The sequence below is a fragment of the Mobula hypostoma genome, chromosome 11 (genome assembly GCF_963921235.1).
Source record: "Mobula hypostoma chromosome 11, sMobHyp1.1, whole genome shotgun sequence".
Lineage (NCBI taxonomy): Eukaryota > Metazoa > Chordata > Chondrichthyes > Myliobatiformes > Myliobatidae > Mobula > Mobula hypostoma.
In genome coordinates, this window is record NC_086107.1 from 37725578 (window position 1) to 37747818 (window position 22241).

At 38.9% G+C, this 22241-nt stretch overlaps 1 protein-coding gene and 1 non-coding gene across 2 annotated transcripts in view; one reads left to right on the forward strand and one right to left on the reverse strand.

The window, feature by feature from the left end:
- Nucleotides 1–2116: 2116 nt before the first annotated feature.
- On the reverse strand, nucleotides 2117–2189 carry trnaa-agc (transfer RNA alanine (anticodon AGC)). Its single transcript has one exon. It is a non-coding gene; the product is annotated as a tRNA-Ala (tRNA).
- A 555-nt stretch (nucleotides 2190–2744) lies between these two features.
- The window catches only part of LOC134354261 (USP6 N-terminal-like protein), a 181742-nt gene continuing 162245 nt past the window's right edge, over nucleotides 2745–22241 (forward strand). The window contains exon 1 of the mRNA XM_063063165.1: nucleotides 2745–2963. The gene's annotated coding sequence lies outside the window, so the exon portion shown is untranslated. The remainder of the gene's footprint in view (nucleotides 2964–22241) is intronic.

Below are 22241 nucleotides of genomic sequence, written 5' to 3' on the forward strand. Positions count from 1 at the left end.
GAAGACAAGTGTCAGTTCGCTTTTATTGTAAGCAGTGTTTGAGTACAAGTGTAAAGGTGTCTTATTACAATGATACACAATAACTCTTGCAGATACCACATTTGAAGGATTTTATTCAGATTTTGTTTAAAAAAAAGACATTCTTACTATTCAGGGAGCACAATAACATATTGTAGACCAGTCTCTTGGATGTCAGGTCTGTCATATAAAATAAATCAGGTTTATAATCTCTAGTATTTATAGGGTAGCTTCATAGACACACAAAGTTATTACAAGGCTTGACAGGATAGATATGGGGAAAATGTTTCTCCCACCCAAGTACTCTAGAACTTAAGATCACAGTAAGAAAATAAAGAAGAGACAATATAAAGCTGAAATGAAGATACTGTACATTTCTTCACTGAGAGGGTTCTGAATCCTTGGCATACTTTAGCTGTAGGGTTGTGGAAGCTCATTTATTGATCATTCAAAATGAAGATTAATAGATTCCAGGATATTATAGTGATCAATGAATATGGAGATAAGGAAAGAAAATTATGTTGATGTAGAAGATCAATCATGGACTTGTTGAAAGTTGGAGCAGGCTCAAGGAACCAAATAGCCCCAACTCGTTTGGAGTTGCTACTTTTTCTTATGCTCTTATCTGGTTGCAGGTTTGGAAAAAGACCCTTGAGATTCAGCTCCCCCCCATGAAATTATGGGCTACACTGTGTCTAGGACTTACTGAGAGACAGATGCTATTCCTTGTGGGATGAAGAACTGGATTTGTTGCACCAATTTGTCATTAGATTCCACATGGAGTCCAGCTATGTAATTCATTCTTGCTGTGATTCTTACCCTGGAAAATTGCCGTTCCATCTCTAAGCCAGAGCAAAGCTGGTGTGGTGTTGGAGACCAGATTTGAATAGAGAATTTTGGTCTGAAGAATAGCAAAGTTAAATGATTTCTCTTTTTTAAAATTTCTATGTGTCAAGTGATTTGTAAGTATTTGATACTATTTTACATTGTTTTAAATTAATTATACCATTCTTAATCATTGTATATGTTCCTGAATATCAATAAGTATAAAAGTGAGGGAAAAAATCTCATAGATATGCCAGGTCGTTAAGATATGCACCCAGCTTTGTCTGCTGTCCAAAACTGTTAAGGCTGCTAACCTGCAGCCAATCTCACAGTACAATATCTACAGGCAAACAGTCCACTGAGATTGATGTAGACAAATGTACAATCCATAACAGACAGTTGCTGCAAGCATCTGAGTTCGATCTTGCCGTAGAGCAATACAGCAAGGATGCAGGTCCTTTGGCCCATGACAACATCAAGCTGATCCCAATTTCCTGCATTCAGTCCAAAAGCCTCTCCCCTCCCTGTACCTATCAAAGTGCTTCTTAAATGCTACTATCGCACCTGCCACACAACCACTTTCTCTGGCAGCTCATTCATATAGTTATCTTCCTCTATGTGAAGAGGTTACCTCTCAGATTCCTTTTATATCTTCCCTTCTCATCCCAAATCTATCGCCCCTCGTTTTAGTCTCCCCTAGTCTATTATCATCCACTTTATCTATGCCTCTCAAAATTTAAAAAAAATTATATAACATCACCTGGAATTCTCCTATGTTCCAAGGAGTAAAGGAATAATTGGTTTGCTGGCCTGGCTAACCTCAACCCTATAACCAGACCTGCTATCCTGGCAACACCCTGGTAAATCTTTTCTGTACTCTTACCAGTTTAACAACATCTTTCCTAAAGTATTCCAAACACAGTCTTGTCAACGACTTACACCACGGCAACATTATGTCCCAACTCCTGAATTCAGTGGCTGATGAAGTCTAGCATGCTTAATGCCTTTTCACCACCCTGTCTACCTGTCTTTGGAGCAGTTAGGTTAACATTGACATATATTGCTGGAGGAAAGCTTATCAAGCAAAATTTCTAACAAATTTCTAAATTTGCAATTAATACCAATTGTACATTATAATAAATTTTAAAAATAATGATTATTAATGTTATTTGGAAACTAACAGTTATCTATAACAGGTCATTGAATATTTGTTAATTATTAATTTATAAACAAATAATAGAAAATTTTAGGGAAATGCAACCAAAAGGTTAGCTGGAGAATGCGGGCATCGATCCCGCTACCTCTCGCATGCTAAGCGAGCGCTCTACCATTTGAGCTAATTCCCCGTGTTAAATTGCTACATCTACCGAAGTTTCTCTCTTTGATTTCGTACATGAACTGCACGAAATCATTTTATGATAGTTATCTATTATTGAAGTCATTTTGTAGTATCAGATCATAGCTTCCTGAAGATTGAATTGATAAATTAGCCTTCAACTCGAAACTTTCTGCACTTTTTAACCTAACATCAAATCAGACACACATGCCTCTCATCTTATCAATATGGTGAATGTGCTGCTTTCAGCAAAAGACAGTGTAATGGCTGGGTTAACCTATTTTAAATATGACGCAAACCGAAGTTTTGTTGTGATATATGGTGCATTTTCTTCCAACTGGCATGCATTCTCATTTTTATCGGAAGACAGGAAGGCAATTGGAGAAAAACAACAACCGGGACAACGGATGAGGCAGAAACATTCAAACGAAATCGCAACTCGCTCCCAACCTTGCACCCTGCAAATGCAGCTCGCGACCTCCATGGGCCGCCGCCGATCATCAGCACGAGCCGCCCGTGATTGGCGAGGCGACGGAAGGAAGGCGGGCCACGCTCGCGCCGCTCGCGGTGTGTCAGCCGGGGGAAAGCGCGCGGCCGGGGAGCGCCCTCTGCGATGTCGCATGAACGCGGGCTGCAATAGCGCGCGAACGCGGCCGAGGAGCGCGGGCTGCGATAGCGCGCGGGGAAACGGGCAGAGGCAGTGCAGCATCTCGGTGTCAGGAAGAATGAAGAGAGAGCCGCACCAGCGAACTGTCAGCGACCAGCGAATCAGACCCTACACAAGGTAACAAAGCGGTCGAGCTTGTCTGCCTTTGTCGATCGAACAGTCCATGGACTCTCACTTACGGTACCGCTTTTTGAACTGAAGGCAAGGGGTAGTAACGTCGGAGGGATCCGTATCTGAGTGTGGCTGGCTCGCAGTTACTTGGTCTGCTGGTTGTTTTTGTTCTGACAGACATCAAGCTGTAGCCGCAGTCTTTTATTTAACGAGACGACAAATCATTGTCGATGTGGATTAATCTTGTAGTATTCGTTAAAACTGGATGAATGTTAAGGCTGTTTGGGAGAGGGGGTGTCGCTAATAATTTTAATGGTTTTGATTCTCGGGCTGAGAGGTTGGACCGCCCTGCTGTGATAATTGGAAACTGTTAGCGGTACACATTTCAAAGCGTTGAGCTAAAAGAAGAACGCGCTACACGGAATGATTTGAAACTGCCTGTATAGTACAACATAGCAATGCATCCGGCGTAGTACTTTAAACTAAGGTAACAGAAACTGAGAACGGTGATTATCGACACTAATCTCGGGAGAATTGCTGTTTTTTCCCCCTCAATTGGAAATCGGATATTGTGTTGCTTAGAAACCCCATTTTATTTCACGTCACTTTATAAATAATGAACAACTGAAATATTTTAAAGCTCTCACGTGTTCTCTTGTGGATGTAATCAAACGTATATAAATTGCTCAGAAAATATTTCAATATATCTTGTCCTGAAGAGGAACATCCTAATCTGACAGTATAGTACGTGTGTAGCAATAATAGTAGCAAATAGTAGCAATAATACAACAACGGAGTGTGTATTTACTTAAATATTGCAGCTAATAGTTGATTTAACAAATTTATGGGAAATTTTGTTTAATACTCAGAATATAAGACTTTTTTGCAACAATTCATAATGAGCTTGTCTATCATCATAAGCAAGGTGTAGAGAACATTTAACTGTTGAAAGAAATACCAGAAATGGAACTGAAGAAACACATTGCAGCAATTGGCTAGCTAGCTGATCCATATTTTTATTATAGTACTCTCTACTCAAACCTCTTCTGATGGAATCTTCCTAATTTTCTCATAATCACATTTTCCCCTTTTCCTCTTTCATCAATACAACTGCTTTGACCTTTCAGTGCAGAAACTCACTCCTCTATATCTAAGGAAATTTGCCACAATTTGATGTGCTAGTGGCATTCTGATTATTATGTGCCATTGTTTCATTTCCTTCACACAGGTAAAAATTGTATGTGCACTTAAGAGCCTTGGCCTGCAGTGACACAGATGTTGTGTCTGCACATGGGTTAAGTAGCTAATTTTCAACTCGTTTGCAGATGTAGTTTATTGCAATCCTTCCTTGTCAGAAATGTTCTGTGATTTTATTTGATTGCGTCCCCCCAAAAAACATGTGTTATTTCAGAACATGATAACATCCAGCTATTAACCATTCATATTAAAGGAGGAAAAAATTTAGGATGGAACAAGTTCACATTGAATGTTGGTTTTAATTGGGTTCAAATTTTGACAGTTTTTGAATCATGATTGATCTTGTTACTTTTTTTGCTATCTAATTCACTATCAGAGAAAGAATGTCTCTCCCCCCCCCCTTTATAAATCAAAAGGGTATCTATGTGTGGAGCTTGGGGATGTGGGTGAAGGAGGATAGTGAGTTCAGGGAAGATCAGTCGATGGAATGAAATATATCAATATTAGAAAGATAGGAGTGTTAGATTCTTGGAATGCTTGGTTGATAAGTCCCTAGGGCCAGATGAGATCTATCCCAGAATCCTAACCCTACTCTACCTGTGTACACTCGTGGCCAGTTTCCTTTCTAATTCCATCTTCAAGTTTGCATACCATACCAGTGTAGTGGGCCTATGTCAAGTAAAGATGAGTCAGAGTACAAGAAGGAAATACAGAGTTTAGTAATTCGGTGTCATGACAACAACTTTTCCTCATTGTCAGCGAACAAAAGAGTTGCTCATTAGTTTCACCCGAAGTGGGGCAGTGCACCTGCCCCCATTTTCATCAGCGGTGCTCAGGTCGAGAGAGTTGAGAGCTTCATGTTCCGAGGAGTGAACATCACCAGTCTCTTGTCCTGGATCAACCACGTAGATGCCACGCCAAGAAAGCTCACCAACGCCTCTACTTCCTCAGCAGGCTAAAGAACTTTCGCATGTACCCATCAACCCATACCAATTTTTATCGATGCATTATAGAAAACATTCTATCTGGATGTATCTTGGCCTGGTATGACAATTGGTCTGCCTGTGACCACAAGAAACTGCAGAGAGTTGTGGACACAGTTCAGCATTCAGGGAAACCACCCCGCCCAACCTCCCCCCCCCCGCCCCGCCGTGGATTCTGTCTGTATTTCTTACTGCCTCAGTAAAGTTGCCAGCATAAGCAAAGACCTCGCTCACCCCAGACTCTCTTTTCTTTCCTATTGGGCAGAAGGTACAAAAGCTTGAAAATCATACCGCCAGGCTCCAGGACAGCTTCTATCCTGTTGTTATAAGACCATTGAATGGTTCCCTAGTACAGTAAGATAGATTCTTGACCTCACAGTCTACCTCATTATGATTTTGCACCTTACTGTTTATCTGCACTGCACTTTCTCTGTAGCTGTTACACTTTAATATGCATTCTCCTGTTATTTTACTTTGTACTGCAGTACCTCAACTCACTGTGTAATGAATTGATCTATAAAGACAGTGTGCAAAACAGGCTTTTCTCTGTACTTTGGTACATGTGACAATAATATTCCGATTTCAATTCTATGGAAGAGACTTCCGTAGACAAGAGATTGCTGGGGTCCTAACAAATTTTTTGCATCTTTGTTAGCCCAAGGAGAGATACCAAAAGACTGGGGGAGTAGCTAATGTTGTTTCTTTACTTAAAAAGGGCAGTGGGCAAATAATACAGGCAATGAGTCTTCTGTTAGTGGTAAACAAATTATTGAAGAAAATTCTCAGAGACAAGATTTATATGAATTAGGAAAGTCAGGGACTGATTAGGGAAAGTCAGCATTGCTTTGTACAAGGGGATTTCAGTCTCACTAATTTGATTGTATCTTTTGAGGAGGAAACAAAGGGAATTGATCAGGGCGGGATGGTGATTCTTATCTATGTAGACTTCAGTAAGGTATTTGACAAAATCCTGCCAGACAGTTGAAGCACTTGGGATCCAAGACAAACTGGGTACTTGGATCCAAAAATTAGCATGGTGATAGGAGGCAAAGAGTGGAAGGGTGCTTTTCTGATTGAAAGCCTGTGACAGATGGTGTACCATGGGATCAGTGCTGGTACCTTTGCTGTTTGTGATGTATATTAATTACCTGGATGTGAATGTGGGAGGCATGATTAGTATGTATGTGGATGACACAAAAATAATGGCATTATGGATAGCAAGAAATGTTGTTTAAGGCTACAGTGTGATACAGTTCAGATGGAAAGTTAGGTGGAGTATTTTACAGATGGAGTTTAATCTTGACGATGATAGTGTGATGTGTTTGGAGATGGAAAGGATAGGGTAGGTAGTAAATTTTTTCCCCATGACTGGAGCACTGAAAGCAAAAGGAAATAGATTCAAGGTGAGAGGGAGGAATTTTAAAGGAGATTTAAGGGGTACATTTTTTAATGGATTGTAATTGATATCTGGAATGCTGCCAGAGGATGTATTAGTATCATATACAATTACAATGTTTAATGAATATTAAGGTGGACGTCTAAATAGACAAGGCATGGAAGGATACAAACCTGATGTAGGCAATTGGGATTAGTGTAGGTGGGTAGAAAGGCTGGCATGGATATGATGGGCCCTAGACCCAAATCTGTACTGTACAACTTAAGGACTCTGTGTTGTGATTCATTTAACTTTCAATTTGGAGTGTCTGAAAATGTACTCAATTGCTTTTCTTCCTGTGGTAGTTTAGTGCAGTCTAAATGTTATATGATTTTGATAAGTTGTGATGATAATGCAAACAGGTGATTCCAGGAACTGGAACATTTTTTATCTAAACTTAATGAGATCAGTAGTAAAATGTTGTTTTCTTAGAAACCCCCTCAAACTAGAATAGCTTGTTGCAGTGACGAGACCGTAGAGGTACGCCATACATGCAACAGAGGCTTCTCCTTCATACTGCACATAGTGAAAACATTGGTTCCATTCTTAACATTGGAACATTTGTTTTCTGTTTTACTGACTGGGGTATTGTTTTACAAATGCATAAACAAAAGTTAAAACACTATGTTATAATGAGTTCATTCATTTTACTGGACACAAAATATCCTGTTAAAATTCATACATTGTAATGTAAGCCAAAAGAGCATAGACAATCAAATTACTTTGTCTTGTTCTTTGTTCCATTGCCAGTGATATAATACACCCTTCACCAAGGTGAAGAATTAGTTTCATGTCTAGAATGAACTTGATTCAGTCATGATGAGCCAGTCATGAAGATCAAGTTTCTTCATGGTTTGATATCATACAGTTGTGTGAATGTGAAATCATTGGGTGGAAAACAATTGAATCATTTTAAAGAAAAAGAAAAGAAAAACCTGGGATCTATAGGCCAGTAATCCTAACATCTCTGATAGGTAAGTTCCTTGAGATTCTGACGGGTAAGATATATATGCTTTTGGAAAGACATGAGTTGATTAGGAATAGACAGCGTGGTTTTGTGAATGGGAAATCGTGTCTCAAAAATTTGACTGAGTTTTTTGAAGAGTTAGCTGAGAAGTTGACGAGGGCAGGGCTGTAATCTATATGGACTTCATTAAGAACTTTGATAAGGTTCTGTGTGGTAGGGTGCCAAGGAAAGTTAGATAGTATGAAGTCCAGGGAGAGCTAGCTAATTGGATACACAATTGGATTGGTGATAGGAAGTTGAGGGTGATGATGGAAGATTGTTTTTCTGGAGCTCTGTTCCTAATGGGGTTCCCCAGGGATCAGTGATAAGCCTATTGCCAGTTGTCATCTATATCAGTGATCTGGTTGGGAAATACAATGGTTAGTATGTTTGAAGATGGCAATGAAATAGGTGGTATCGTAGCAAGTGAAGATAATTACCAAGATTTGCAGAGGGATCTGATCAGCTGGGTAAATGGGCTTAGAATAGGCAAAAAGGACCATAATTTGGGTAAGTGTGAGGTGTTGCATTTTGGGAAGACAAATTAGCCAAGGACTCTCACAATGAACAGTAGGGGCCTAAGAAGTTTTATAGAACAGTGGGATCTAGGGGTACAAGTACATTGTTCCCAAAAAATTACATTCCAGGTAGACATGATGGTGAAGAAGGCATTTGGCACACTAATCTTCATTAATCAGGACACTGAGTAGAGGAATTAGAATGTTCTGTTGTAGCTGGTGAGGTTGCAGTTGGAATATTGTGTTCTGTTTTGGTCACCCTGCTGTAGAAAATACACCATTAAGCTAGAAAGAATGCAGAGGAGATTTAGGAGGATGTCATCAATACTCAAGGGACTGAGGTGTGTAGAGAGGATGAGCAGGTTGGAGTATTATTCATTGGAGTGTACAAGAATGATAGGTGATATAGAGGTATATAAAATCATGAGGTGCATAGACAGCACAAATATGCACAATCATATGTTTAAGTAAGTGGGGAAAGATTTTATATGAATCTGAAAGGCACATTTTCATCCGGGGGTGGTCAGTGTATTGAACGAGCTACCAGGGGATGTAGTTGAGGCAAGTACATTAATAACATTTAAAATGCACTTGGTCAAGTACATGGATAGGAAATATTTAGAGGGATACGAGCCAAACACAAGTTAAAATGAGAATCTTGATTAGCATGAACCATTTGTGGTGAAGGGACTGTTTCTGTTCTGTATGACTCCACACTTTAAGAAACATTATAAGGGATTACTTTATATAAGTTCTATATCTAAAGTTTCTTCTCAGCTCCCTTGAAATTCAAGTGATTGTTATTTGTTTTGAGATGTACTCGTATTCTATTATTTGCCTAAAATCCATTTTCCACTTTTAACTGATTTGCTTATTTCTACCCTCCCTCTCCCTCCCACCCACTCTCCTTTCCTACTGTCCATGCACATACTACATCAAGTTTTTATCAAAATATTCTCAGCTATTTTATCTTTGGCTTCAACCTCTTTGACTTATTAAACTCCATTATTTTGTGTTTATTGTCTTTCTAATCAATTTCAATTTTGTTACCTATTGTAGTATAGTGATTAGTGCAATGCTCTTGGAGTTCAATTCTGGCACTATCTGTAAGGAGCTTCTACATTCTCCCTGTCACTATGTGGGTTTCCTCTGGGTCTTCCAGTTTTTTCCCACAGTCCAAAGATGTACCGGTTAGTAGTTTAATTGGTCATTGTAAATTGCCTTGTGATTAGGCTAGTGTTAAATAGGTGAGTTGCTGGGAAGTGTGGTTCATTGGGCCGGAAGGATCTGTTCTGTGCTGTATCTCTAAATAAAAAAAAATTAAAAATTCACATCTTGTTAATTGCAAACAAGACCTTCCCTGATTCTACTCTGCATTCCCTCTCCTAAAGCCTCATTTGCTTATGTAAAAAAACAATGTCCTCTTTGTCATTTACATGGTGCCTTCAAACTACTATTTTTCAGACAGTCAATGCTAATAACAGTGCTTTACAGTGTCAGCGATTGAAAGATCTTTGTTCAATTTCTGCCACTGTTCTCCCTTTGACCATGTGAGATTCTTCTGGGTGCTCCAGTTTCCTCCCACATTCCAAAAGACGTACGGGCTAGGGTTAGTAAGTTGTTGGCATACCATGTTAGCGCTGGAAGCATGTAGACACTTGAGGGCTGCTCCCTCAAGTGTTGGTTGTTGATGCAAAACAGCACAGTATGTATGTTTTGATGCACATGTGATGTACAGTATAAAGCCAATCTCTTTATCTCTGTTGCCATTTATAACTCCTGAAGGTCCATTTTTTTTTCTTTGTGCACACATGCATTCACTATTCTCTTTGGCCTCACCCCATTATGCTTTTATGCTTTTAATGGTTTAATCACTTCTCATCACCCCGTGGCAACTCTTTTCTATGACCCAAAACTTGACAAAAAATGGTCATATCCGGTATTATGATACGTCAGTGAACTGAAGCATTAACTCTACTGTTTGAATTGCAAATTTCCAATTGCTATGTTTTTGATGATTCATTTGCATAGATATTTTTGTACTCCTTAATCTTCTCAATTACACCTTGTCTCTGCCTTCGATAAACTTTTTCTTTAAGGTATGAGCTATTCATCTACTTGTCCTTACAGTTTTCCCTAACCCAGCAAGCCAAGTAATCTGGAAAATTTTCCTATCTCCAGCTTTGAATTGTCATCTTTAATTTTCCACTTATCTCCTCTTATAACATTCTGAGCTCATCTTGATCTTGAGACTCACTTCCTTCATCCTTCTATTCTTATTAACATTTAATCATTAAATTTCTCTTCTTGGTCTTCATGTTAGTGAATACTGTTAATAGGTTCTTCGCCTCAGGTACTATTTCTATCCCAATTAAACGCCATGCTTGACTTCCTATGCCCTTGCAAACTACTACTACATCATCAACTTTTCTCTCCCATTCTTTTTGATATTCATGAATACATTGTCCCTTCCCAAATTCATGTAATTCTTTTCTGTGTTTGATGTGTGTTTGAACACCCAGCTTCATTGCCCTCCCTGGCCTCACCACTGGCTGTAACAGGCCCATATAAAAATCAATGTAAACTACCTTCCACATCCCTTTCATCCTCTCTACACCTCACATAACTACTGGGATATCTTCCCATTTCAACTAAGTTGGATTTGATACTTCTAGGGAATTCATAACAAAAGATTTAGAAAATCACATTTGGTGATATAAACATATTTTATGAAAAGCAAATTGTGCTTGACAAAGGTATTAACAGCATGACGAATAAAGTAAAACCTGTGGATGTAGTGTATTTAATTTACGAAAAAGATTAAATAGGGTGAAGCTCAAAGGATTATTACACAAGTTGCAGACTCATTGTTTTAAAGGTAGTATATTGATTAGCATTGAATTGGTAACTGATTGAAACCAGAAAGTAGAGGCAAACAAACAATTTTTAATTAGCAGACTATATCTAGCGGGGTGCCTCAGCTATTTATGAAGTGACCGGATGTCATGTAACCATGTTTGCTAAAGATGGTTGGGAAGGTGGGGAAAGTAAATTGTGAGGAGAGCATAAGACTATAAACAAGCTTAAAAAAAGTATATGAAGGAAAGTATAATGTCACCTGCTTTATTGGGAAGAACAGAAAAGTAGGATATTATTTAAAATTATGGGACGAATAAGTACAATGCAGAGAATTCTGGGTGTCATTTAACAAGATATATAAAGTGTGCACGAAGGTACAGTTAGTAATTGGAATGTTCAACTTTACAGAGGTGATGGAATACAAAACTTGGAAGATCTCACTACAGCTGAATAGGACCTTGTGCCTACAGTTGTTTACGGCTACAACTGCCCTGATGAAGTGTCTCAGTTCCTTTCCATAGATGCTGCCTGACCTGCTGAATTATTCCAGCATCTTGCAATTGTAACTCTGGATTTCCAGCATCTGCAGAATCTCTTGATTATATTAATGTTAGAAAAAAGTAAAATAAGTAAAACACCATTGTATACTTAAACATGAGAAAATCTGCATCCTGCTGGCGCAAAACTGATGGTCAGATGCACAGTACACCCAAACTTACTTTCGAACGAATCACTGTTTTACCACTGGCAATGGAGTTGACAGTTTAAAGTGCAGTCACATGAACTTGAGGAAATTTCTACTGCTCTGTTCCACTTTGAATGCCCCAAATCCCAAGTTTTCCTTCTGAATTGTTCTCTGAGCCACCAGGATTGAGTCCATTAATTTGTGGATTTTAATATGTCCATCTGTCTTGTGGAGAATATGGTATTAGAAGTACAGCGCAAGTTCACATAAGATGCTTAAATTGGCAAGGGTCAGAAAACAGCTGACAATAAACTCGTCTTTGACTTTAGCTTTGGACCAATAACTAGAGAATAGAGTTTTTGGTAGTGAAAATAAATGATAATTTAAGTTTTCCCATTTGAAGGAAATGTTTGCTTATTTATCACTGGAAATCTGAGAAACAACTTAATAAAACAGAGCAAGTAGTTGATAAGAGAGGTAATGGTGAGCTAGAGGTGGGAATTGTCCAAATAAATGAGTCATGCCATGTGTACTTGATTTACGGTAATGGAACCAATCCTTAAATTTTAAGTACTGTTTCTAACAATATTTTTATCTTTTGTCCTTCTCCTAATTCTGAAACAGTCTACAAATATACAAGTGTTCAATTTAATTGAAATATTACACTGAAATTAGGGAGAGTTAATTGAGAACAACATTTTTGGGCAAGTTCATATCTGACATGTGGAGGGTGTTTAAAGTACAGGACAGGCATTTTCCAGTAAAAAGGAAGGACAAGGTAAGGGAATCTTGGGTGCTGAAAGAGATGGTGGATTTAGTCTGTCATCAATTATACCAGTGCCCAAAAAGGATGAGCTGCTTCAACCACTATTGTTTGGTAGTCCTCACATCTTTGGGCACCACGGTAGTGTAGTGCTTAGCGCAATGCTATTACAGCATGGTGTGTTGGAGTTTGGAGTTCAGTACTGGTGTCCTCTGTAAGGAGTTTGCATATCCTCTCTGTGGAGTGTGTGGCTTTTCTCCAGGTGCTCTGCTTTCCTCCCACACTCCAAAGAAGAAATGGTTCATAGGCCATTGTAAATTGTCCTGTGATTAGTCTGGAGTTAAATGGGGGGAGGTGGTTCGCTGGGTGTCATAGCTCAAAGGGCCAGAAGGGCTTATTCCACACAGTCTTTTTCCCAGGGTTGAAATGCTGTAGTAGCAAAGGGCATGCATTTTCGGGAAAGGGAGGTATAGTTCAAAGGAGATGAATGGGGCAAGTTTTTTCACACAGAGTGGTGGATGCTTGGAATGCACTGCCTGGGGTGGTGCTAGAGGTAGAAACAGACTTTTGGAGAGGCACATGAATGTGAAGAAAATGGAAGGATATGGCCGTTGTATGGGCAGAAGGAACTAGTTTAGCTGGGTTCTAATTTAATTAGTTTAGCACACTATTATGGGCTGAAGGGCCTGTTCCTGTGCTGTACTGTTTTCTGTTTGCTGAAATCATTGACACTGTACTGTTTCCAAAATACCTTTTACATAATGATTTCCAGTCATTTGCTAAGCATCATCATCAACCAGAGAAGCTTAAGTGTGAAGTTAACTGTGAAAATAATCAAAATATCTGGTAATTTAAATATTAGATACAGCTAATTATCAATTATCTATCTATCAATTGCAAAAAGACAGAATGTATGGTGATATCCAAAAAGAAGGAGAATCCTATCTGCAGGCTGAGAATAAATGGGGAAGACATAAAACAAGTACAGAACTTTTGCTACTTAGGAAGCTGGGTGACATCAGATGGCAGGTGGACATCAAAAGAAGAATAGGAATGACAAAAGATACCTTAATGAGATTGAAGAGTATACTGACCAATACTAAACTAGGAATGACAACCCGCCTCAGAGTACTGAAGTGTTACGTTTATCCAGTTATGTTATATGGCTCAGAATGTTGGACAATATCTAGTAACATGAGGAAACGAATTGAAGCAGCAGAGACGTGGTTTTTGAGGAGGATGCAAAGAATATCATGAATGAAATGAGTAACTAATGAGGATGTCATGAACAGAGCAAGCACGAAAAGAGAAATAATGTATGAGATCATGAAAAAGCAACGTAACTTCATTGGACATGTGATTAGGAAAGAGGAGTTAGGATGCACGGTAATTATGGGAAAGATTGAAGGGAAGAAAGCAAGAGGAAGACAAAGACAAATGATGATGGAGACAGCAGCCAGAGAACTGGAAATGAATACCAATGATTTGATCTACTTGACCCGAAACAGGAGTGTGTGGGCCATTGGCAGTCAAAGCTCAAACTGGGCGTGGTACCTGATGATGATGAATTATTTAACTTTAGATAGTATGATTAGGGGATGAATGTGAATTGGACATAGTTAGTAATGAAGAAACTCATGCAAATATTTGAAGTGAATTTCTGTATTTAATCACTAGTAGTCAATTCAATAGTTCTCAATTCAGACACAACTCAAATTTGGTATCCAATTTTAATGTATTGTGTTTGAAAAAGAAGCTTGAAAATGTACTTTCTACCTTATGAGTCATATAGGTGAATTCCAAGAGCACAGATCTATAGTTGTGAGACAGTTAACTAATGATTGCCATTCAAAAAATTGCAAATATTCTAATTACAGTGCAACTTAACCCTGCCCTACTGAGGTTAGAGTAGGCCTGTATCCCTTAAAGCAGCATTGAAATTGCATGCATTGTGACAGAATTGCAACTGATAAGAGTACCATCAGTTACAATAAATGCTGTCAGTGAAATCAAACAGTTAAAAACATGCTCAGAAATTCTTAGTACAGTTTCATTCACCAGCTGTGTTTGCAGGATTTTCTTCCTGACAGTGCCACTGTCACATGTACGTGTGAGCCATATGCTTTCATCCAGTCAACAGATCTGGTCAACAGTTCCGTGATCATTACAATTGCTTCATTGAAGTTTTTCCTTCCTTTCTTAGCTAGCTGCAGCAAAGAACTTGCTTCAAGTATGTTTGTACTTTTGCACCTGACCAATGTGTGAACATGGTATGGTTTCATTCTTTGCTGTCCCACTTCCTCCCACACTTTTTCAGTGCTATCTTCATTTTATAACCTGAAAATAGTAAAATACGAATTAACTTTAAGATGAGAGACACTGTCCTTCTCTTCCAGTGTTTGTCCACTGAGTGGAGGATTCTTACTTAATAATATTGTGCTAGATTGATTGAAGTCCTGAACTTAAAATCGCTTTAAAAGAACTGCATATCACCAGCTACTTCCTTTTCCACAGACTAATCTGATTAGAATACATTCAACTGATACATTCAAGATGGTGAAATGAGTTGTGAATTTTGCAAATTTTGCAAATGTGCCAATTGGATCAATAGTTAACAAAATGAAAACTTGCTTGTCTTGCTAATTACCTAGCCATGAATTTGAATTCCAGTTATTGTGTATAAATAATAACAACGGAAATTGTTTGCAATACTCAGCAGATCAGATAATAATGTTGGCAAAAGAAACTAAGCTGACATCTTTTAATGACTCGTATCTTTGAGTTGGGCAGAGAAAGGTGAAAAGTTAAAGACATATTTATTACAGGGTGGAGATCCAGAGAGGTTGACTTATGCAAGTGGTGGTGGTGCTGAGAGTGTAAAAGAGGTAATATAAAGAGCTAGTATAAAGAGATAAGCAGGAATGTGAGGCAAGAACTGGCGAGTGCTCCTGGTGCCAGCACCTGCAATCTCTTGCATCGACAAGTCGTGATGGTGTTGGCTAACAGAATGAATAACAATAAATAAATCTGAAGAAATTAAAGGAATATGGATGTGGCTACCCAGGTTTAATCAAAAATCAAATGCTGGAAATGTGAAATATTAAACTGGAATGGCTGTTATCAGAAATTATTGAACTAGTAATTAAATCCAGAAGTTTCTAAGGTGTCAACTTGGACGATGAGATGCTTTTCCTCAAGTACATGTTGAGTTTTGTTTGAACAGTTTAGGAGGCCAGAAACAGGAAGTCAAACATGAGTAGGAGATTTATTGGAAGGCTAGGGCCAACTTGCTGACTAAACAGGAGTGTTTTCCAAAAAGGCCACTCAATCTGTGTTTGGTGTCGCCAGACAGCAGAGGAGACCATACTTTGCTTTGAGCACCAAACACATTACACTAAATTTGAGGGAATGCATTTGCTACTTTACCTGGAAAGACAGTTTGAAACCTGGTCATTGAGAAGGAAGAAGGCAATAGGATAGGTGTTGCAACTATCCTTTGGCATGGGAAGGTCCCACATAAAGTGAAGCAAGTATTGGTGAAGAAAGAATGGAGAATTGGAGAATCTAGGAGGAAAGAATTCCTTTTGAATGCTTGAAGGAGAAGGAAACGGAGGGAGGAGACTCCCTGACAGTTTTTCCCAGCTAGACTGAGAAAAGATGAATAGTTATCAACTGAAACATTAATTCTGTTTCTCTAACCACAGATGCTGCCTGACTTGCTGAGTAATTTCAACATTTTCCATTTTATTTCATGGAGATGTTGTATTTCAAACTTCCATGAATTGGTGATCAGAATGTGTTTGAGGGAACTAGAGCACAAGTGTTAAAGGAAGTCAGGAGTGAGTTATATGAGTGACTACTATTAGGCTTTTTATCTGAAGAAAATCTCTAGGTTGAGGAATGTTGTCCAGCCAAAGAGGGAAGCAGACAGCAGCTTCCTTTACATCTATCAGGAGGCGTAGAGAGAAACTATAGGATCCAACAGACTGCAGCTATTCCATGTGTTCATAGTCATTTCACAGCAGGGGCCTGCACTCATCATACCTTCCCGGGTGAACTCTGAGTCTCATACCTCAGCAGAAAGTGGCTCCACTGCTTGCCCCAGCCCAACCCAATACCAGTACATCCATGCAGCCTTCCCCATGCTGAGTCATAAATTAGTTGTTGCTGTGAGATTACTAGTAGTAGTCAGTTTTTGCACCAGCTCTCTGGCACAGCTGAGTGGAATAGCAGGGATGCACAGCAAGAAACTGACATAGCCACACATAGCCCAAGGAGATATCTTTTCTAAAGTACAATGGGTTTCATACCTGTGGTGTTTGAACTATAGGACAAGAGTGCTATAGCAGTGTTTTCTGGAATAGCATCAAATGGGATACCAGTGTGTTTGAAGGAAGTGGCAATTACATGGAGAATATTGCTGTCATTCTCAAATTATTTTTCATTACTCATAGTTAGTATAGTCACTATAAAATATATTGTTACCATATGTAGCCAAAGAAGCATTACCTTCATGCCGTTTGATACTTAATATACGTTTGTAGATTGATCAAGTCAGCAGTTTGTTATAACACTTATGTAATGCAGACTAATTTGAATGTAGCCTTGATTTAGAGAAAAGAGACTACAAGTTAAACTATCCACAAATTTCCCAAAACCCATCAGTTTACCATTGCTTTGTCATTAGATTTGTCATGAAGAAAGTGTTGAGCAGTTTCAACACCCTGGGAGTGAACATCTCCAAAGGTCCATATTGAGCCCAACGTATTGATGTAATTACAAAGCGGGCATGCCATGTGAATAGTTTCTCCTTATTTAATATCAAGACTACTAATAAACAAAACAAATCAACACTTTTGTTCTTTTAGCTTTCTTGAACATGGAAACTCCACTTTCAATTGTTTTCTTCTGTTAATCAAATGCTGTCATGGGAGCAAGCCAGAAAGGTCTGGCTTGTCTTTCTGGGTCAGATAGAAAGATGTATCGTTCTGGGTCAGATAAAAAGATTCCTCTTTTTTTCACTGTTACAAGTTTCTTGAAATTAATTATTAGAGATCTTTCAATCATGAGATGGATGGATCTGAATCTGGAATCATTCCATTCTGTTCATGCGCATGCATGTTTTTAGGAGAATGAACGTAAATAAACAGGCTTCAGTTGTAAAATGGATTTTGTTCCATGTGATGGATGGTAATCAATATATGATTGTTACTGGCAAAATAAAAAGATAGATAAATTTGTAATGTCAAACTGATTTAACATAAATACCAGTGAATGGAGAAAAAATCATCCCAGACCAAGATAGTTGCTTGCTGTGAAAATAGTCAGGAATAGATTCGTAATACTAACTCAGATTTGAATTCACAGTTGGAAATTCCCTCTTCCCCCCCTTCCCCATGTAACTTGATAGAGTAACAATTTGTCCCAGATCACCTTACCAGATGGTAGTTAAAAGTGGGGGTGAAAGTTTCAATTGCTTATACCCATCAACAGGGTAAAAATTCTAAATAAGTATGTGAATTGTCATGATTGTGTTCATTGTTAAATTCATCCCCTTAGTAAAAAATGTGAAAGGGGATATTCCATCTTCTGCTGTGGTGGTGAGATGAAAAGAAATCTACTTGAGAAAATAACAGTTGCAAGTGTAATTAAAGGAATGATCGTGGTTCTAATTATCAAAAGATTTGGATGTAAGTTTGTGGTGAATTTAATTAATGAAAGTTACTATCGGACATTTCAACATTTATCTTGACTTCAAAAAATACTTGAAGTGTTATGTGCTATGTTTACCAGATGCTGATATACCTTGCTGTTTATTGTTCACAGGTTACAAATACCTGCATGGTGTGTGTTAAATCAGCTGCTCTCTCATGGGAGAACTTACACATATTTAGATCATTCTCAAAATTGAGATCAATTGATGCTTTTTATTCTCATTGAAGATGGATATAATTGTGAATTACTTTTTCATTTTTTTTAGCTGTGGAAACAGAAGCTCCATCATGAAATATTGGTACTGTCTATATATGGATCATTATCAGTGGTTAAAAATGCCTGATAGCACTTTGGCTCTTTGACCACACCTCTGATATCTTGCATTTCCGTTCTCAATTTCAGAGCAGTAAAGCTATTCTCTTTGGATGATCTTATGATGGTTTTAATGTAAATCTAATTTGTTGATTATAGAGTCTGTCTGACCCCTTTATCTCTTGTCTTTCTCTTCCCCCACCCTCAAGACCTGCTCATCACCCAAACCTTCCTTCCTTACGTTCCCTACCTCTTCCTTTTATTCTATGGTCTACTGTCCTTTCCATTTAGACTCCCACCTGTTTAGCCTTTTGCCTCTTCCAACTATCACTTTTCAGCTTCTCACAACATTCCAACTCTTCTCTCTCTCCTCCCCACCTACCTATCTTCTTCTGCACACGTGGATTCACCTATCACTCACCAGCTCATGCTTCTCCCCCTTCCTCCCACCCATTCTTTCCAGTCCTAATGAAGGGTCTTAGCCCAAAGTGTCAACTGTTTTTTTCCATCTATCGATGCTGCCTAACCTAAATTTACTTTGAACTTTAATATGTTGTGTCTCTCCAGCATTGTGTGTGTTGCTGCAGCTAATTAAAGCCTTTTATCTGAGAGTCTATCGTTCTATAAAACCACAAGACATAGGAGTAGAAGTAGACTATTTCGCCCATTGAGTTTGTTCCACCAACTCATAATGGCTGATTTTATTACCCCTTTCAACCCCATTCTCCCTATAACCTTTGATGCTCTTACTAATCAAGAATCTATCAACCTCCATTTTGAATATACCCAATAACTTGATCTCCACAGTTGTCTGTGGCAGTGAATTCCACAGGTTCACCACACTCTGTCTAAAGAAATTCCTCCTCAGCTCTGTTCAAAAGGGACGTCCTTCTATTCTGAGATCGCCTTCTGATCCTTGACACCACCACTTATGGAAACATCCTTTCCAAGTCCACTCCATCTCCCCAACATCAAGGAAATCTTCAAGAGGCAATGCCTCAAAAAGATGGCATTATGGACTCCTATCACCCAGGACATGCTTCCTTCTCTTTGCTACCATCAAGGAAGAGGCACAGGAGCCTGAAGACACACATTCAATGTTTTAGGAACAGTTTCTTCCCGCCCACCATTGGATTTCTGAACAGACAAGGAGTCCAATACCTCACTTTTTTTCTCTTTCTGCACTAATTTAATACATATATAATATGCTTTATTTATTTATTAGAATGTATAGTTATTAAAATTGTGTTGCACTGTCCTGTTGCTGCAAAAGCACTGATTTCATGACGTTTACCTGTGATATTAAACCTGACCTAATTTTGATTCTGATTTTGTTACATAACCGGCAACAATGAATATCAATCGAGACAGGTTGTATAAAAGCAACCAAACATTTATTAAACACGGATAAACAATACAAAAACAAATGAAAACCTTAAACGGAAGTTAACCGCTATGCAGCCGTTCAACAAATCATCACTCGGCACTGGTGCTTAAAGCGTTAAATGCGAAAACAGTTCTTAAAGCGGTAAAGTCAAATACAGTTCTTAAAATGGTAAATTTGAACAGATTTATACGTTCAATTGGAAGAGACTCCTCTGGAGAAGGATTTCTTCATAGACACGACTTTCCTGTTGGTTCTATCCAAAGGATTCACGATGCAGGAACTAAATGGTTTAAAATAACTGACCTTAGTTTCTAGACAGCAAATCCCGCATGAACTTCCTTTCTCTTTTGGTAACAGTTATCTTTGATGCAGGTTGCTACTTCTTCAACGAAGACTCAATAAGGTCGATCCTTTGTTAAACTGCTGAACGATACCAACTTCTCTTAATCCTTCAGGTCCTGTACTTCGATAAAGTCTTCACTCTCCCATACTACTGGAAAAAGGTACATCAACAAATCTAGCAAAAATTGCCAATCCAGCATTATTGTACCTTGCAACAGAATGTAACACTCCATTTTAAAAATGAAACTGCGTCATAAAATAAATACACAACAGAAATGTGGACACAGACGCACGTTATAGCTTGAAAACTAAAAACTAAAAACTAACTGCGTCATCTGAGGTCTTCCCTTATATACCCGTGGTGCATATGTCATCACGTGACCTGACATCGGCGGGAAAATTACATCAGGTGACCTCCAAAAGACCATTACATCACTCTCACAAAGAAAAAAATCAGGGATCTCTTTGAGGTATGTAACAATATCTAGGCCTCTCAATATTTGATAGGTTTCTGTCTAATGTGAGTTTTTTTATTGGACTCATTTGCAGCCTCAAATCTTTTGTTGTCACTCTATAGATGTTGAAAGTTCAAATGAGTGTAAGAATATAGGGTACCACAATTTATATTTTCCCTATGCTTTTTAATGAAAAGTGTGAATAATGAAAGTGAAATAAACATGAATAAGAGCAGCACTGAAATTATATTATTAAAAATTTGAATTAGATAAGAATAAGATTTTTGTCACAGTTGTTTGATGTTAACCCAGAGAGAATTGCACAATACTACTATATTCTGCAAATTGCATTAAGTATCACATATTCTGAAAGTAATTCAGAGAGTTTGATGTACCTGCAAAACACCACGGAAATAGAAAAACCTTCTCAATTAAAATTTCAGTTTTTAAACACAGTTCTCAAGGATTACTCAAACACGAGGAAATCTGCAGATGCTGGAATTTCAAGCAACACACATAAAAGTTGCTGGTGAATGCAGCAGGCCAGGCAGCATCTATAGGAAGAGGTACAGTCGACGTTTGGGGCTGAGACCCTTCGTCAGGACTAACTGAAAGAAGAGCTAGTAAGAGATTTGGAAGTGGGAGGGGGAGCGGAAGATCCAAAATGATAGGAGAAGACAGGAGGGGGAGGGATGGAGCCAAGAGCTGGACAGGTGATTGGCAAAAGGGATATGAGAGGATCATGAGACGGGAGGCCTTAGGGAGAAGGAAAGGGGAAGGGGGGATGAGCAAGGGGTATAGTGAGAGGGACAGAGGGAGAAAAAGGAGAGAGAGAGAGAAAGAATATATATATATATATATAAAATAAATAATGGATGGGGTATGAGGGGGAGGTGGGGCATTAACAGAAGTTGGAGAAGTCAATGTTCGTGCCATCAGGTTGGAGGCTACCCAGACGGAATATAAGGTGTTGTTACTGCGTCCAGTGCTCCCGATGTGGCCTTCTATGTATTGGTGAGACCCGACACAGACTGGGAGACGATTTTGCTGAACACCTATGCTGTGTCCGCCAGTGGCCACACATTTTAATTCCACGTTCCATTCCCATTCTGATATGTCTATCCACGATTTCCTCTACTGTCAAGATGAAGCCACACTCAGGCTGGAGGAACAACACCTTATATTCCGTCTGGGTAGTTTCCAACCTGATGGCATAAACATTCCCTTGCCCATCCTCTGGTCTTCCCCCTCCCCCTTTCCTTCTCCCTAGGCCTCCTGTCCCATGATCCTCTCATATCCCTTTTGCCAATCAACTGTCCAGCTCTTGGCTCCATTCCTCCCCCTCCTGTCTTCTCCTATCATTTTGGATCCCCCCCACCCCTCCCACTTCCAAATCTCTTACTAGCTCTTCTTTCAGTTAGTCCTGACGAAGGGTCTCGGCCCAAAACGTCGACTGTACCTCTTCCTATAGATGCTGCCTGACCTGCTGCGTTCATCAGCAACTCTCAAAGATTACTGATACAATTGGTCTTGGTGAAATATGCGTCAAGTTCTGATTACACCTGTATCCCACTTAGTGCTGCCCCACAGAACATTGATTTGTTATAGCTCTTAGTTGTCCAGTCTA